The sequence below is a fragment of the Argiope bruennichi genome, chromosome 8, assembly GCF_947563725.1.
Source record: "Argiope bruennichi chromosome 8, qqArgBrue1.1, whole genome shotgun sequence".
Taxonomy (NCBI): Eukaryota; Metazoa; Arthropoda; class Arachnida; order Araneae; family Araneidae; genus Argiope; species Argiope bruennichi.
The window spans coordinates 39,162,312-39,181,145 of record NC_079158.1 but is presented as its reverse complement, the minus strand read 5'-3'; positions in this window follow the sequence as shown (position 1 = coordinate 39,181,145).

Below are 18,834 nucleotides of genomic sequence, written 5' to 3'. Positions count from 1 at the left end.
AGATCGTTAGATAGTCAATTATGGGCGGATTTGATACAAAATTTGATTGGACTTGAATACTGTTGCCAAATTTTACCTATCTAGTTCTTTTGGTTTTGTAATTATAATATTCAACGGCACTCGGATAGATAGATAAGATTTCAGCGAAAGAATTTCGTTTAAAATTTGATAGAAATCTATAAATCTGGTGTAAAAACTATATATGAAATTTCATTTGCATAACTTAAAATGGTTTTGAGTTATGCACACGCACGCACGCACGCACGCACGCACGCACACACACACACACACACACACACACACACACACACACACACACACACACACACACACACACTCGCGCATGCGCAAACAGAGAGAGAGAGAGAGAATTTTTCAGCAATGTCTTTTTTGGATTTAGAAGGATCGAGATGTGAAAATTTATCGAAATCTCTAATTCGAATTTTTGATGGTTGACGTTTTCTTTTTACACGAGAACGTCAAAATCAATATTTGCACGACTTTCATTTAGGAAATGAATTATTCCCTGACACTTTAAAGTTCGGTGAAACAGAAAGTTCGAGTTTCGCTGTTTGCGAGTTTGACTTCTGACACGAAATTGTGGTGATTCTGCTTTCATCAACATAGATTAATTGGCTGGCACGAGCATGCAGCTTAAACCTCGACGTCATCTTGATGAAAGCACTACAAGTTTCAGCGTACGTAGAATCTCAAATTGTGGAACAAACCAATTAAGTCTGGTGTGACGTTGAAGTTCAAAACGAATGAAGTGCCATAACAAATATAAATGTGACATAAACTCAATAAATGCTCCAAAAGTGATATGAGTGTTATCTTCAGATATGAGTAATACAATTGCTTAGATAAAAATCAATGCATATATTTCGGTTTTGAAAGTCAATTATGATAAAGAAGGAAAAAGGGAATAAACAAGCATAGGAAATAATGTCTCAGGGGAAAAAAAAATACTATTTTTAAATAAAAGTGTTATGTTTCGAGTGTATTCATCCTTTTCGGACAACATTTAAAATTAATATGTCTTTCTTAAAATTTATCATTTTAATATAATAAATAAACTATTGTATCCATTAGATTATTATTGCTCCGACGAATGCTTGTTAGGAATGATATTTTCATTTAAATATTCGTCATATATAAAAGTGCAGACCTTTATTAATTTTTCATGAGGTCTAAAAATAACTGGCTTCAGTTATGTAATTTTAATATTACTGAAAATTACGTGTTTAATGGTATTAATTTTTATAAACAAGTCAAGGGCATTCCAATGGGAACAGCTTTCTCAAGTGCTTTAGCTAATATTTTCCTGCATTACTATGAGAAAAAAATAATTAAATATAATTTAATAAACGGGTGGAGATATATTGATGACCTACTTTTGATTAACTTCGACAATACTAATATTATTACTAATTGCTATCCAAAAGATTTAATTCTAAAAGATACAAATAAAAATCAACTTGAGGCTACCTTTCTGGATTTAAAAATCGAAATTGCTAATGATAAAACAATAGTTGGTATATACGATAAAAGGGATGATTTCAACTTTAAAATAATAAAACTATGTAACTACCATTCCAATCTAAACTCTAAAATTTTCAAAAATCTAATTTTCTCACAAGTTAACAGGATCAAAAGGGTTTGCAATAATAAAAATTCTTATATTGAAGCATCAAACAACCTCCTTAAAAATTTAATTAAAAATGAATTTCCTAGAAATTACTGTAATTTCAATTTTTTAATTAAACAAGGTATGGTTTGGGATTAATGCTTTGGCTTAAATAAAAATAGAACTTTCCTTGCATATTGGTTCACTCAATAGATGGCGCTGGGAGCCTACATCTGTTTACATAATTTACCGCTAGTTTTTTAAAAACAGGGAATCACAATCGATAGTTTAAAGTTTCCTTCACTGTTGATGGTATGTACCGGCTTTTTCGTTTTTAATTTTTAATTTTAGTGCTATTTTTTGTTTTTATTGTTATTTTTGTTATTGTATTTTTACTTTGTTGTGGTTAATTTCTTCTAATTTGTTGTTTTATATTTCCTTTCTGTTAAAATGGTATATCTCTTGAGCATAATTTCAGGGGATTTTCGGGTCACGAGGAATCATTATTAGACAATGTCTGTATTTCCTCACAGAAAAAATCCCTTTCTTTGAATCCCTGCCTGAGGGCGACCCTTGAAAAAGTCTTCAGGCCGGATTCTTTTTTTATATTTTTAATAATTTTTTTGGTTTAATTTTTATTTGATTTTTTGTTTTTCCTATTAACTTGATTCTGATACTTTTGTATATATATATATATATATATATATATATATATATATATATATATATACTTGGAACAGAAATCTCAGTCAAAAAATTAACAAATATTTTGAAAAGAAAATATTTATATCAGAAACTGAAAAAAATGTAAACACCAAGGAGATTAATTATCATTTTTATTATTATTGATAATTCTCTGATAAGAAAAAAAAATCCTCATTGCTAAAAATGTTTTTAGATGAATTTTTCTTTTTATAGTATAAATGTTTATATAATAAATAGGTTAAAGGGATACTTGTTTTAAATTGTTTATGTCATTCAACAAATTGATTTTTAAACTATAAAGGAATATTAAATTACAAATGCCATTTCAGTTTTAATATTCCACAGGATTCAATTACATTCATTGTTAGTCTATATCATAAAACTAGATTGCAACAAAAAGATTCATTTCGGAATACATAGCAGTTGTAAAGCTATTAAATTTGATGTTTAAAAACTCTTTATTGAGGAAATCAAGAAGATTAAACTGTGCATAAGAGATTTCTTTAACATTAAACACACATAATATCTCCTGGAAACCAATTGACTTCACTTTGTTTTCTTTTATTCTTTTTTATAACTTCAGTTTGTGTACTTTGCTTTTGTATTGAAGAAGCAAGAAAAACACAAGTCCAGTAAGAAATCATTGCCAGCTTTGTGACGAGAGCGAATTGATTCAGCAAGTTAGAAGCCATAATGGATTCTATCTAAATTTTCTAATGAAATACGATTGTAGCTTGCAGTTTTTTTTTTATTTTAGTGTTAGAAAAATAAAGATGAAAACTTTCAAAGTCACATTTTCTAAGATTATCCCGAAAGATAGCATGCAGTTTGAAATAAATTACCCAAATACTTTGTTTTTTAATAACGATGTCATACACTCGTCTCCATTTATATATATATATATATATATATATATATATATATATATATATATATATATATATATATATATATATATATATATATATATATATATATATATATATACCTGTATTTATAGTTGTACAGCTGTTAAATTTACAGCGCTTTAATGTTTGCCTTACTTTTGATAATTAAAATGTATATTCAAGGGCTAATGAATGAAAATTTATGCATAAGGAATTGAATTGAGATTAAACCCAACAAATATTTTCGGCGAAACAACTGATCAGCTCGTTAGTTAACCCCTTACCTGCCGAGGATAACTTGCGAGATTCGGTCCCCAGTGCCACGTATATAGTTGCGAGACGTATATATACGCCAGGAGCAGTTAGCACATTGACTTAGGGAGACGTATATATACGCCAGGGGCAGTTAGCACATTGATTTAGGGAGACGTATATATAGGCCCTCGACAGGCAAGGGGTTAAAACTATAAGCATTTAATTGTTATGTTTCTTAACTTTGATAACCAGCGGGAGTGGTCCCTCCCAAACTTTCTCTCATATTCTCTAACAAACTTGTCATGCCAGAGAACGCCTTGCATGGCATTGGCGTAGAGAAGTTACGAAATATTAACTTTTGGCATGAATTTAGTATTTTGGCTGAATCTATCATATCATCCTTGGTGAATTATTTGGCGATTAATCTCTGTCATGTCGTTAACAGTATCCGGAAATAGAATTTGTGCTTTAGACACATTTTTCTCTACAATTTGGAATAAACATTGGATACAAAACTGCACTTGTAGACACAAAATCCCGTACCAGATTTGATATAAGTTGAGTTCCTGATTTATCGGGTTTGCATGTTTTTGAAAGCAATCCATCCGACAACCGATCAATGGACCGACTGACAATCAACTCTATTTTGGATTTTCCTCAAAATTTGGCAGGTCTATAAACTATAGATGCTAAATATGTGTACCGAATTTTATCAATTTGGCGCTCCTCGTTTTGTAGTTATTTTGTTAACTTATATTGAACAACCGGACAGACGAACTCCTCCTGAAGAGAGTTTATTCACAATTTGATAGTTATCTACAAATTTGGTATAAAGACATATCAAATTTAAACCGTCTAACTCAAAACCTTTTTGAATTACCTTTGTCACAGACAGACAGATGGTCAATTTCTAAAAATGTGTTTTTTGAACTCATGGGTGTCTAAAACGTGGAGGGTTGTCAAAGTCTCGAGATACAATTTTCTGACGATCGTTTTCTCTATATTACGTATACGAAAGTAAAAAGGGTTGTAATTCAATGATCATTTACTAATTCACACGGCAACGAATATTAATAATGTAACAGTTGGTAATAAGTTTCAACTATTATATGTCTACAATGTTACAATAATATTTATATAATTATACTGATTCATTGTCACATTTACTGCAGATATTTATCTTATATCTACAATGTGACTTTGTATCACATGGCGGCGGGCGTTTCGTTCATTAAATTTTTTAATAAAGAGTAAAGGAGCGCTTTAAGAGCTGCAAATAAAACATAGGAAATTCCTCTGCTCATTTATAAGTTTTCCGAAGGTACAGGAAGATGAAAAACCCGAATTCCCTTCCCCCAAATATGTGGAACGGTTAGTTTGGCCTCTGACCTACAAACGCAGTGAAAACCCTTTCCAGGCGTCGTCTGGATCGGATGGGAGGGTGGGGGTTGGCGGGGGAGAGCGGTTGCCATAGCGACGGGATGTTGCGGATGTTCTGTTTTACGGAAAACGTGGTGCAGATTGGAAGAGAGGAACTATTAAGAACTGAACTCCAATAAAATTTATCGGGAAGAAAATAGGAAGAGATTATTTAAGCATTGTTGGCTTCGAAATAGTCTTTATTTCCGTTATGCGGGGGTTTATGTTTTAAATGAAATGCATACTGAGTAGTTTATTTCGTCAAAGACAATAGTTTTATGGCTTTAATCAATCAATAGTTAGGGTTTTTGTAAAATTATGGCTTAATATGTGGGATGAGTAGGTGCACTATAAATTCTTTTATGACTTCCTTATATAAAAGGCGGGGGAGATAGAATATTATTTTTCTTATGAGTGTAAGTAAGTTTTTTTTTCTTATGAGAATACGTAAGAATTCTCCCATATGACAAAAACACTCGTTACGGTTGTGGTTTTATTTTCGGTTTAGGGATGAGAATGACTCAGGTTCGAAACTCAATTTCATTGAATTATTTCCCACAATTGCAGGGCTACTGCATATTGAATTTCTTGTTGCTAAATGTTTTAAAAATGTAGAAATGTGGAAACGAAATTATTTGCTCATCATTGGTTGGAGGAGAAATATCATCATTTTTATTTGAGTTACAACTCAAATTATGAAGTCCACCCTAAAATAGTTTTTTTACACTTTCCAACCGAAATCTTAGTTTAGATAACAAATATGTACAATTGATATTCATTTTTGACAAATACATTTTATCTATACATAGTATAAAATGAAGTCTCCTGAAAGCGGCTATATGTTTGAAAGAGAAAAATTCGAGAAATACTTAATTGATATTGGAGATGTTTGTACAAATTTGTAGGGCATTTATTCGACAAGGTTTTAGTACATTGAAGTCATATGAAAATAAAAAATGGAGTTTTATAATTGCGATTTTAATTATTTTCCTACTACGATTCGCGCATGCGTAAAACAGCAGTATCTGAGCTTTGCATTTATCCGCGCATGTGCGAAAACCTCAAACTGCGAATGCTCAAGTAGCAAGAGCTGTGATATGTATATGCGCAACATTTCTTTGTTTACCTCTGTTTTGTTGTTTCTTCTGATTTTAAACAGCGATTCAAAACTCATTATACCTTAGAAAAGGAAATCCAACCTTGGCCGGTGCACATTAAATGCCAAAACGCTTCGTTTGTTGCGTTATAATGAAAATGTCAAGAAAAGAAAAGTGCAGTTAGCGAATATCAGAGAAAGAATGTCCACATTTAGGTACTTAAGTTTAAAGATAATTTTTCCTCTTGGATATAACGCCACGGGCAAAGCTGTGCGGGTACTGCTAGTTATATATATATATTACTTATTATTGAATATTTTTTGGATAGATATGCTTTTGGTATATACATTTTTATCAGACACATTTTTGACAGATAATCAATAAACTTATTCTTTTAAACTAACGTACTTTATCTCTCTACCCTTTTTTTGACGCATGAAGCTTCTTCTAGAAAAACTAATTAACATTAAACTATCTCTTAAAATTTGTCCTTGTTCATAAGAAAATTGATCATTAACAGACCCAGACGCGTATATGTAAAGCTTGAGAAATCGAATGAAATGAAATTTTCATGTTAAGTAATTTAAATTGTTAGACCTTTTCGAAAGTAACCATGGTGAAATTTCATCCATAATAGAAAAATACAGTAAATCCATAGTAGAAAACAACATATTAATATGTACAGTACATATTCGTATACGTCAGTGACGAAACCAGTGTGAGGGGTCTTCTAAAATCTTTCTTGCATACTCCCTAAAAAAATATACCCACCACCTCCGGATAAAAGTTTTGGACTTCCAGCAAGGCTGGGAATGCCAAAAGTGCCTAGATTCTTATTTTCAATATCCTGCACATGAACGTTTCGTAGAATTGCAAGAAAAACCAAAAACGAATTTTAGATGAATTTTTTTCCTTGATTGAAATTAAAATATGATATACAGCTATAATTTTAATAACCAAGTTTTAATACATTTTCATTTATCCAAATCGTTATGTTTTTTGAAACATCGCATTTACATGCTTGCGTAAGAACTGACCGAGAATCGATATATTTGTTGAAAGATATAATAGGAATCTACACATTAGATGTACCGAATTTTATTCGCTTTTCTCTTCACTTTTTGTGATGATTGCATTCAAGTGCTTTCATACAATCAGAGAGATTTACTTCATATAATTGTATTTGTTAGAAATCTATAAACTTGGTATAGAAACTATATGCGAAATTTCATTCACCTAGCTTAAAACTTTTTGAGTTACTGTGTTCACAGACAGAAAATGTAATTCCAAGACTATGTTTTTTTTTGCCCCAAACGGAGAGACTCATTAAAATCTCGAGTATAATTTTTTTTAATGTTTACAATACTTTTTCTTTGCATATTTATTATAACAGAAAGTAAAAATGGGATAAATTGAAACATTTTATTTAAAAGTGAATAATCAGCCAGAACATGGTTTGGTTTTAAAATCTTAATTTTCTTGATCCATTGGGGTTCCATGTCCTCCTAGTTTGATGTGCAATTTTAGAGAAAGAAGTGTCTCACTTATCTTCTTTATCTACTGACTATGTTTATATGCATGTGTATAAGAAATGAAAAAGCGTGACTACCATTCTGTGAGATAAACAGTTCCATATTATGATTGAGTTAACATTTTCACAGTTTTTGTTTAACTCTTTCTAGGGCCTTGGGAAGTATGCTTCCCACCAAATTTATCAATATTTGTATGAAATTATATAGGTTGGCTTAAGTTCTGACAAATTTTTTTAGTAAGTCAGAAACTTAGATGCTTCAATTCTTTATCTCACACAAAATGATGTGTCTTGATTTGTTACTTAATTAACCAAATTAATTAATGAATCAAATTGAATTTATTTAATAAGCTAAATGAATCCCTTTTCTTATTCTAATTTCAAGCCTAAAAATATTTTAACATAATATGAATAGAAAAAAAGGGCCATTTAAAGGGTTAATATTTTTGGAGACAAATGCGTACAGTCCTAAAAAAAGTCTTGTTAGCATTCTGTTACAATTCAGAGATATTTCTTTTTGAATTTAAAAACTTTATAGCTACAAAATTGCCGTATTGGAAATATTGCTGCTCTCAACCATCGACTAAATGTCAAGTTAACAAAATTTATTCTGAGTCATACATATTTTATCATAAATATGCGTACAACATCGATTTGGGATCTATTTCCGATTTGCGTTATATGTAGTACAATTCTCTATGTTCGATATGTTTTACATGATTGTTTAAAATGCCGCCTTGTAAGATTACAAATATCTAGGAGAGGCTCGTAGATCAATATCTATAAGCAGGCCTCATAATGTCAGCTCATAAGTATGAACAGGCAGGGTTTATATTCAAACAATTGGAGATTTCATTTTAGTTGGCAATCAACTGATCACTATTTTTTTATGGGATGCTATTGAAAAGAAGAGATTTCAATTTAATTAGTAACCAGCTAATCATTATATTTTTTATTTTATACTATTCTCTCCTAAATAATTCACAAAATAATTTAAAATAAGAAATCTGGGTTCTGTTTCTCTTTTGTATAATTTCTTCGAATCTATACCAACTTTTAATAATAGCAGCAAAAATATCATTTTTATAATGTATATCATCATATTCCACATCTTCTAAAGAAATGAACTAAATTCAATCAAAATTTGCACATTTATTTAAGACAAGAGAAAGGATACTGTAGCTGTACTTATTTTACTTACTTTTCATTTACTTACATACTTTTCAAATTTCAAAAATTAATTAAGTATTTAACCAAAATTTCTCCTTTTCTTCCCTAGTAATTTTAAGGGCTATTGGTATAGAAGAAATATTTTTATATCATCTTAAAATTCAAAATTTTCAATAAATGTTTCAATGATACTAATTTCATTTCTGTATAATATTTCTTTAAACCTTTATTATTTTTTTGAAAAAAAATTATTCGCATTAATATTAATGTCAAATTTTAATTATCTTAATTTAATATCTTAATTTTAATTATTTTATTATCCTTTTAGTCTCAATTTTTTCAAATTTGTGTTTTATTTTAATAAATACCATTTTACCAGGTTTTTATTTGTTTCAAAGTAGTAATTTAACACAACGCCTGAAAACAGGAAAAAGTTAATCGCTCAAAAGAAGGAAACAAAATAAAAGTTCTTGCGAACAAATGGAGTAGATATTCGACGACTGCGACAACTTCAGGCTATGAGAAATCAACCAATATTTTATATCTTTCTTTGTACAAATATATTGAAGGAAATTATTCCCAAATAATTTAAATCCTCATAAAATTAAAAACTGCGCATTTGCAAGTTAACCAATTTCATTTTTGTGCAATATTACTTTTATTTGATATTCATTCTTGACAACATTTAAAACTGATGATTTTGAAAGAAGAAGAGTTATAGGTCCCTTTTCCATGAGCAGCATCAAGATTTCGAACGTTTTTACCACTACTTTTAAAGTTTGTCTTTTGTTTCAAAAACCTACCCCTTGAAAAGTATTTTGTATATTCTTACATGTTATACAAAAGTAGTGTCTGTATTAAAAATATTACAAAAGAAAGGATTTGAATCCTAAGCAACGGTGGCAATATCAGCTAGTGCTTTTGTAAAAGGTAATCGAGATTGATTTTTATTTTTAGAAATCAATAGTATAATCGATTTAATTTAGAAATCTATCAATTAAAATAAAACACAATTTATTTAACCAGCATTCTTCTATTATTATAAATGGTAGAGTGGTGATAAAAAAACGGCAACGACCTACCCTATTTTTTCAACCCTATATACTCAATTATTATGCTTGGTAAGTAAAACAACAACAACCTAATCTATGTTTTCAACCCTATATACTCAATTATTATACATAGTAAGTAAAACAACAACAACCTACCCTATGTTTTCAACCCTATGTACTCAATTATTATGCATAGTAAGTAAAACAAATACAACCTACCCTATGTTTTCAACCCTATATACTCAATTATTATGCATAGTAAGTAAAACAACAACAACCTACTCTATGTTTTCAACCCTATATACTCAATTATTATGCGTAGTAAGTAAAAAAACAACAACAAAAAACTACCCTATGTTTTCAATCCTATGTACTCAATTATTATGCATAGTAAGTAACCTTAATGCACATTTCTGTAATTGTCTAAGTGAAAAGCAATCGCTACAGCCAACCTTCCTTCAATACAGGATTATGGCATCTTGGTTTAAAATAACAATCTGAATTTCACTATATACGTTTTTTATCAACTTAAAATTATATACTCATGAAACTGGATATGTCTATGCAATTATTTCTTTAAAAGAAACCTATTATTTTTAAATCTTATCTATTAAAATTTAGAAAAGAACTTCACATTAAGCCCCATTTTCATATAGTTTCAAGAAATGGAAGATTTCGTGAATTATTGTATAAAAAGTATCATACAATTAAGAAGCTAGTATACCATGTTTTTAAAACAGACAAAAAAGTATAAAGCAATTTCTACTAGCCCCATACATATTTATAATTTCAAACAGATGCCTAATCGATAAAGATTGTCCTAAAAATTCCTGACTGTGAATTTTAAAAATTAACAATCACAAATTTGAAGCATGATCTGTATTTTTATTTAAACAATTATTTTCTGCTTTATAATCTTATGTGTGTAAAATTATCAGGCAATTTTAGACTAACTTTAACGTAACTAAAACTTTAATGGGTTAACGACTTGTTAGGGCGCCATCTGCCGTGAATAAAAGTTTATAATCGATTGCAAAATGCAGAACACACAAACAAGCCTACAGACAAGAAAACGAGCTAATAATTCTTGACCCAATTCTGAACCATTATTAAAACTTCAAGTTTCTTACTCATTGGAAATTAGTTAAAAATCTATTGACAAATTTGTCAGATAGACAAAGAAGAAAGCGAATTAATAAAAGCGTATTAAAAGTCTTTGCAATTTCGATTTTAGAAAATGCAGTTTTAAAATCGAAATGTTTTAAATGTTATTTTTTTTAAAAAAAATAGTTCTATTATAATTGTTTGTGTTAAGAAAAATGCGTGAATTCATTGAAATAGATCACTTTAGCACGAAAATGTCATTTTTTTAATGTAATTAATTATATAAATATATGTTAATAAAAGTACACCTCTCGTATTTGGGTGTCAAATTTACTCATAAGTAGTACTGATATCAAATTTCACTAAACATCCTTTGAAAATGGATGTCACCAATAGATATTTCATGAATGAAATTCCTTAAAACATTAGTTTTTCATAAAGAAGTTTAAAGATGATCTGGAAGGCTTAGTTGCAGCGACATTTCAGTAACACGGATTTTACTTTCTGTTTTCTTCGATAAAAAAAGGAAAACGTTTTGTAATCCTCAGAAACCTTTCAATTGCTTCAATAATAAAAAAAAAAGAGGTTTTCCTTTTTTTTTTTTTTTTTTTTTTTTTTTTTTTACCGAGTGGTCGTAGTGAAACCAAGAAATATGCTTTATCAGATTACCTTCAGTATTATTTCCCTTTTTTTTCCAGCATAGTTTTATGAAAACTGAAAATTAAAGCAATTTTTTAAATTTACGAAATATTCCTTTGAAGATGAGATATTTTTATTGGATTACGAAATATTCCATGAATTATTTTTATTGGATTTCAGTTGATTTCTTTGCTTATAACTGCCAGATTTAATTCTGCTTTTGAAGCCCTTCTCCGTTTTTAGGAACTAGAGGAAACTACCGCATATAATATTAATGAAATACACATAGATGCATCCAATTACTTATACAAATTTTATATCAGTTTCACTACAACAAAAAGTGAGTTTGAAAACTATTATAAATTTAATTTCTATATTGATAAATAATTTCTCATTTTTTTTTACTAATCCATATTGAGAAACAAATCTATGTTTCGCATCCGATTTTTTTTGACAATGTAAGTGTAAGAAGAGGTTCAAATTTTATGAACTGCAACGTGTATGTTTTCATTATTTACATCTGAAAGATTCATCTGGAAGTTCTGTATTGATTTATATATAATAGATCCCTTATACATATATATTAACATAATTTGACAGACGGCAATAAATTTCTTAAAAATCTTCGTTAGTTTCAGAAATCCACGGATATGACTGTTGAACAATTTTCATGTTTTTCGGTCTTAATCTATACTTATATAAAGCTTAATGTGTGTGTGTTGGCTCTCTACAGGCCAGATCGTTCGACCTACAGCTACCAAATTTGACACATGCATACCTTGGAGATCGGGAATGTGCACCTGGAGTCCCTTTTTTTGAATTTTTAATTAGAATTTTAATTATTAATTAAAAACTAACTTTCCCGCCAAAAAATCTTTTCATTTCCCCACCTCCAAATGAGTAAGGCTTCAGTTTTTTTTCTCCGACGCTAACAAGGAATTACATAAGTTACAAGGAATACATAAATTAAGAAATATATTCTTTAGTGCCCATAAGATTTAAATGCTCAGTGACTCTGTTTTCAGTAATCATATTATAAAAAAAATGCTTTGCTTCAATAAAAATATTATTATATTAATTGTAGATTAATCATTTCCACTTTAATTTAAAGCATAAATTCTACGGGAATCTAACAGAAAATTTGAGAGTTACAGATTACGTTATGACTGAAGACCTTTATAATATTTTGAGTGAATTATATGACTATCAGAATTTGGAGTTTTAAAATATTTTAATAAAGAAGCTATTAAAGTAGGAATTACATAAAATATTTAATTATTAAAATTTTAACGAGCATTAAGACTGGCGAGCCGGCTGGTTGCCAAAGGCGGCTAGTAAATAATAAAATGAAATCCTTTTAAAAATATACATTCCACATTCATACTTAACTGTCTAAAAACTCAATAATATGGGCGAACACATTGATCGGTAAAGGTATCTAGTTCCAAAAATTATCTGTCATTTACTCATAAAACGGATATCCAGGCAGTATATTTGATTAAAAATTTCATAAATATCTTTTATTTAAACAAATAAAAACATTCCCAAAACTGCACAGAAATTATTCTGACGAGTTCAAGGCTATTCTTTCTTCTGTCCTAGTATATTAATGACTAGACCTAGACTTCTGTCCTAGTATGTCCATATATTATTAATCACTAAATGTAGTCTTGGAATACACTTATTCGAAAACTAAAATTCAAAATGATCAAAAGTCTACATTTCTCAGATATAGAATTTAGAGAATAAAGAGCAAAACAAAATGTAAAAAAGTAACTCGCTTAAAGAGCGATGTTTCGCAGAACGATTGACGAAGAGATATCCTGATGCCACATGTTGGAGTGATTTGTATGATGTTGTGTTGATCGCTTCTTTTAAGAGAACATTTATGTCTATATGGGGGAAGTTTTGGCCGGATAGTGTTATCGAAGGCGACTCTGAAGGGTTTAAGCAAGTACCGGTAAAGCCGTAATCGACGAAATTGTGTCTCTGTCCAAGATTATGCATATAAGTTTGGATATCAACAACATCTACGAGCTGATGAAAAACATATCTAGAACTATCGAAGAAGAGATTATAAAGATGCCTTCTTCGTCTCGGCGAAAGGCTGCGGAAAATATTTGGTCAAGAGAGCAAGAAACGATAGACGTAACAGAGCAACAATCTTCCATTGAAATAACGAAAATGCTGAAAAGATGGAAAATTATTGTATCGTATGTTGAGAAGCGCAGTATTAATAAGGCAGTAACAGAGCGGGCTATAAATTTATGCAATGATAATATTGTATCTACTTTTCGGCAAAGATAAATTTAAAAAAAAATTATAATTATAAATAAAAATGCATACATTGTAAATAATAAATTGTATTAGTATAAATTGATTTGAGTATTTTTTTCAGAATGGTTCGCATTACGCTATTTTACATTTATTGCTATAAAAAAATTTGCTTCGTTTAACGAGTTTCGCATAACAAATATGAAGTTCGCACGGATTATGCTCGCTAAACGAGATTCCATAGATTTCACAGGCAAAAATTGAACCTTTGTCAAAAATAGGTGGATTACGAATCCCCCGAAACTTTATCCCGTTCTCTTTTATAAATAATTTATCATCCCCCGGCCCGACATGAAATTTTTCACAAAATAAAATCTTGAAAACAACGAATGCTCAGATTTTTATTTTGAGATTCCGTATATGAGTACATTGCGATTCTTAGTATGGAGAAGAAAATCGAATATGTATTTTGGATGCCATCTTTTCGATCGACCGAAACCAAGATATGGTACAACAGTACAATTTTATTAGTAAGACCACATATCAAATTAATTTTATTTAGTCATGGATTCGTAGTTGAGATATCGCGGTTACATATATGGGAATATATAGATCAACATACAATCTTCCTTTGGATGGATTTAGTTCAAAATTTAATACAGATCTATGGTTTAGATGCTAAAATTGTGTACCAAATTTTATTGAAGTAGATGCTTTAGTTTTGAAGATACTGCATTCATTTGCCAAAGTATATGCAAGCAGTAAATTTCTTATGTATGGATTTCGTTCAAAATTTGTCAGAAATTTACTAATTTGATATAATTAATAGATACCGAATTTTATATATACAGCTCAAAGAAAGTTTGTGTTTTTGCGTGCAAAGCTAAAGAGACTTAAGGTGTACTTACACACTAGAAGATTTTTTTTTAATTTTAACTTTAAAAATCCAGTTTTTTTACAGTATGTCATTAATTTATGTTTAAACTCATTTCAGGGAGAAAAAACCATATTACACTAATTATTAATTAATTAAATAATATTTAATGAGCTAATTAGCATATTCTTTGAAACATGATAGCTTAAATTCTAATTTATACAGACACATAATTCTAGTTGGAAATTATGCCTAATATTAGTCGTCATGTTGTCTGCCTCAATCAAGTTATAAAAATATATAGTTTTTTTAAAATAATTTTTTCATTAACGATGAATAGAAAAAGCGAGATTTTTTTTCTGTCATTTTAAATTTAAGTAGCTATTAAAAATTTATTTCCATAAATATAACTTTGATTGAGGCACAAAACATCCCCTATTTCATACAAATTATTTTGATACATAAATAATTGTATTTGGTTAATTTTTTGTTGAGTTATGATTGTTTGAATGAAGCAACATAGTGGGAAAATATCATTCTTCATAAAATGAGTTTTAAAAACACCGTAACTAGAGTTTTTAATGAAAGCACCTCAAGAAAAATAATTATAACTCGAGAAATATTTCGAATATTGACAACATCTTGGTATCTTTTGAAAGCTAAAGGATCAGAGAACATTATTAAGCAATAAATTTTTTCGATATTTTGAAAGATTTTTGAAGTTTTAAGCGTGTACATACACCTTAATTCCAGATATATGTTTAGCAGAATCATGCGTGTCTAAAGCTTGGAGATTTGATAAAATCTCGAATTTAAAATTTTTAACGATTACAATAAGTTTCCTTTGTTTGCTTTGCATTAGAGTAAAACGTAAAAATATATGAGTTTGTTAATAAATAACAATTTGAAACGATTTTAAGTACAAAAAATTAAATTTTTAAATTTATAATTTTAATGAGCATAAGATTTAATTTATGGCGGATTAAAGCATATAAGTACGAACAATTTTGTTTGCATCATAATATGTGTTTCAATAACACCAGTGCGATACCCAAAGAAGATATCTTCGGTAAATCCTTTCGCACGAATAGAATTTAAAGACTCAAACATTAAGCTTAAAAAAAAGAAAAAATCATTTTTTTTTCTTCGCAACCAATGAGAAATGAATATTTTTCATCAGTGAAGAGAAATAAAAGCGCATAAATCTAACGACTGGAATCTGGCTGAAACGTTATCGAACGCACGAATCCTCCTAGGTGGAAATGCGCATGCGCGGTGCTTTTGGTTAGAGCAGATTCGTGTAATACATGTTTCATAGCTAAGAAAAAAGAAATCCGAGGGAAAAAGATAGATATTGACTAATGCATGTTTCGTCTTGATCGAAAAAGAAGTAAGCTTTGGGCGGTAAAAAAAAAGGGGTAAAAAAATTCCAGAAAATCTTGAGTTGAATGAAAGAAAGAAATGGATTTTGGCGAGAGATGGATATTTTCATCGATTTTAATTGGGAGATCAATAAAGTAAATGTTTTTATGAATGTTTCAGAATGTACTTAAGCGTTATGAAAAGAAATAAAAAGGTGAATTTAGTTAAAAGCATATAATCAGGTACAGAAAAGCATTTTCTAAAATTCATTCGAAGTATACCTTCGTTTTGAATGCTAAGACACATGTTAATTTGGAACGACACTTTATTTTTGATAATATCTGGATTTTTTTTAATGGAAAATTAAACAGATGATTTCTGGGCTTTTGAATGGGTCAAGTAAAATCGCGGATAAGGAAAGGAGTCAACCAGTTATACTCTGTTGTCGATCATCGTACTAAAAATATCATTTTAAAAATAATAATGTATATTATCAAATACTGTGACTAATATATAAGTAGGGGAATGTCCACATATTTAAAATTGCAGAAAATTTGAATTTTACAACGGCAACACTCATTTTGAATAGATTTTCCATTGAAAAATATCCAGAGTAAAAATATTGTTTAATATATTATAATTACATAAGGAAATATTTGGCATTTTCTGTTAAAGGATTGTTTCCCTATTTAGGTGTAAAATATATAGATATTTACTGGATGTTGGAAATTGCGTTTTTTATTACTGAAATACTTTAAAAGGATGCGTAAAATTACAATCTGCATGTTAGAGTCGATCGCTACTTCATAAGTAAGGATATATCAATAGCCAAATTTTTTATAATTTTCCAAATAAAGATACGTTAAAATATATTAAAAAAACTAAGAGATATTTTTAATCTAAAAAAAGTAATACTAAATGCATCATTTAATAATATTTCGATACATGAAATTTTAATTCCATTTATATACGATCCAATAATATTATATATATATATATAATATTGTTTAATATATTATAATTACATAAGGAAATATTTGTCATTTTTTTGTTAAGGGACTGTTTCCATATTTTGGTGTAAAAGATAAGGTCATAGTATTTTGCTTTTTTACTGTAACTAGCCACCTTTGGCGACTAGACTGTATGCATTATTTATTGTTTTTTAAATATATTACATGATTAATATGTAAATTGAATCTATTTGTTGAAAATTAAAAAGTATATAAAATCAAAATAAAGGCGGAAGTGGAAATTCTAGAAGGGTGTTAATGATTGGCAAAAGCGCGGAATTGAATGTTTTAATAAATGAATTTGAGTTCCATCGTAAGATTATAAAAAAATAATATATCAAATTGAATTTAAATTATTATTAAAATTAAGGAAAACACTTGTACAGAAATGAAATTGATATCATTAAAAAGTAAATTTTTGGAGTCTAAAGATGACACAAAGACAATTTTTATAAGATAACTGCTACCTATAGATTCAAAAGCAAATTATATTACTTATCTGCCTACGGTTAAACCTATTTTTTTCAATTTAAGTTTCTATTTAATACCTATTTCTTGATTTCTTTTAATATCTTCTTTCCTTTGACTTAATGGACTTTTGATGGCACGGCGAACTCTCTCCAGAACATTTCTAATAATAATTTGCAGCTCCATAAATTAACTAAATGAAAGGAGGAATTCGATGCATCTGTAAAGATATTAAATGCTAAGTCTGCAATGTGTACGATGGTTTGTTTATTTTGATTGTTGTCATGTGACAATAAGTACTAAAAGCTATTTCTATGCAAAGTAGTTAGTATTTCATATTTGCAGAGCTTACTAAAATCCTGATTCGAGATTACTATCGTGCCGTAACATTTCCAATCTTCCCCAGACTTGAAGAGAAAATCAAATTCACAGAAATATGCCATATTTACAATAGGATATGGGTGGCAATAAGCAGTTGTTACTATTTATGTTACTATGGTTGACCTATGTACAGTCTCACAGTTTTTAGGCAGACCCAGTAAGAAGTTTATAAATAAATAAACAAGTAAATTCAGTGCTAACAAATTTTTTTTTTTTTTTCAGTTTTCAGATATTAGATGAATTCTATCAATACTGGAAAGCTCCAAACACCTGTTCAACGCAATTACAATGGACATCAGAGACGTTTTGCTATCATTGCGAAAAATTCCCATCTTTTCGTTAAGTGTGATTGATTGAATTCTCGAGGCTCGTGCTTTCTTCGCTAGAGACGCTCGCACAAATGGGTTTGAAGGACAGAGAGATTTTTTGAGACTTCTCTAAGGATGTCCAATTATACATTTGCTTAATAGCGATAAGATAAGCGAGACAATTTTGTGTGTGTATAAACTCTCTTAAGAACACGGGCTGTCATTAAAGTCTTCGGAACGGGGAGGGGAGGGGGTGATAATCTAACAGAAACTGATTCAAAATCGTTTTGAGGCAGTGCTGCATCATTTATTACAAAAATGCAATTCATTTCTCGCTAGGAATTTTGGGAAATTTTTCTAAATGAATTATTATCCATGTCCTCTTTAAGCTGAAGAGATAACGAGTTGAAACGAATAAAGAATTAGATTTCATAAAGGAAATTTAAAAAAGAAAATTTCTATTTGCATTTTGAGCCTATTCTACCGACAAACAAAGAAACTGGCAATTGAGCAAAGAGGAGAAAAATGAATAAAATATAAGAAATGATGAAAATTTTCATATGTGTTATATGTTATAAACTAAATGTTAAGCATTCCAAGGAAATTTAGAAAACATTCATGGTAATATTTCCAGATAAAATATCTTAAAATTCTCTGATTCCTAAGATGAA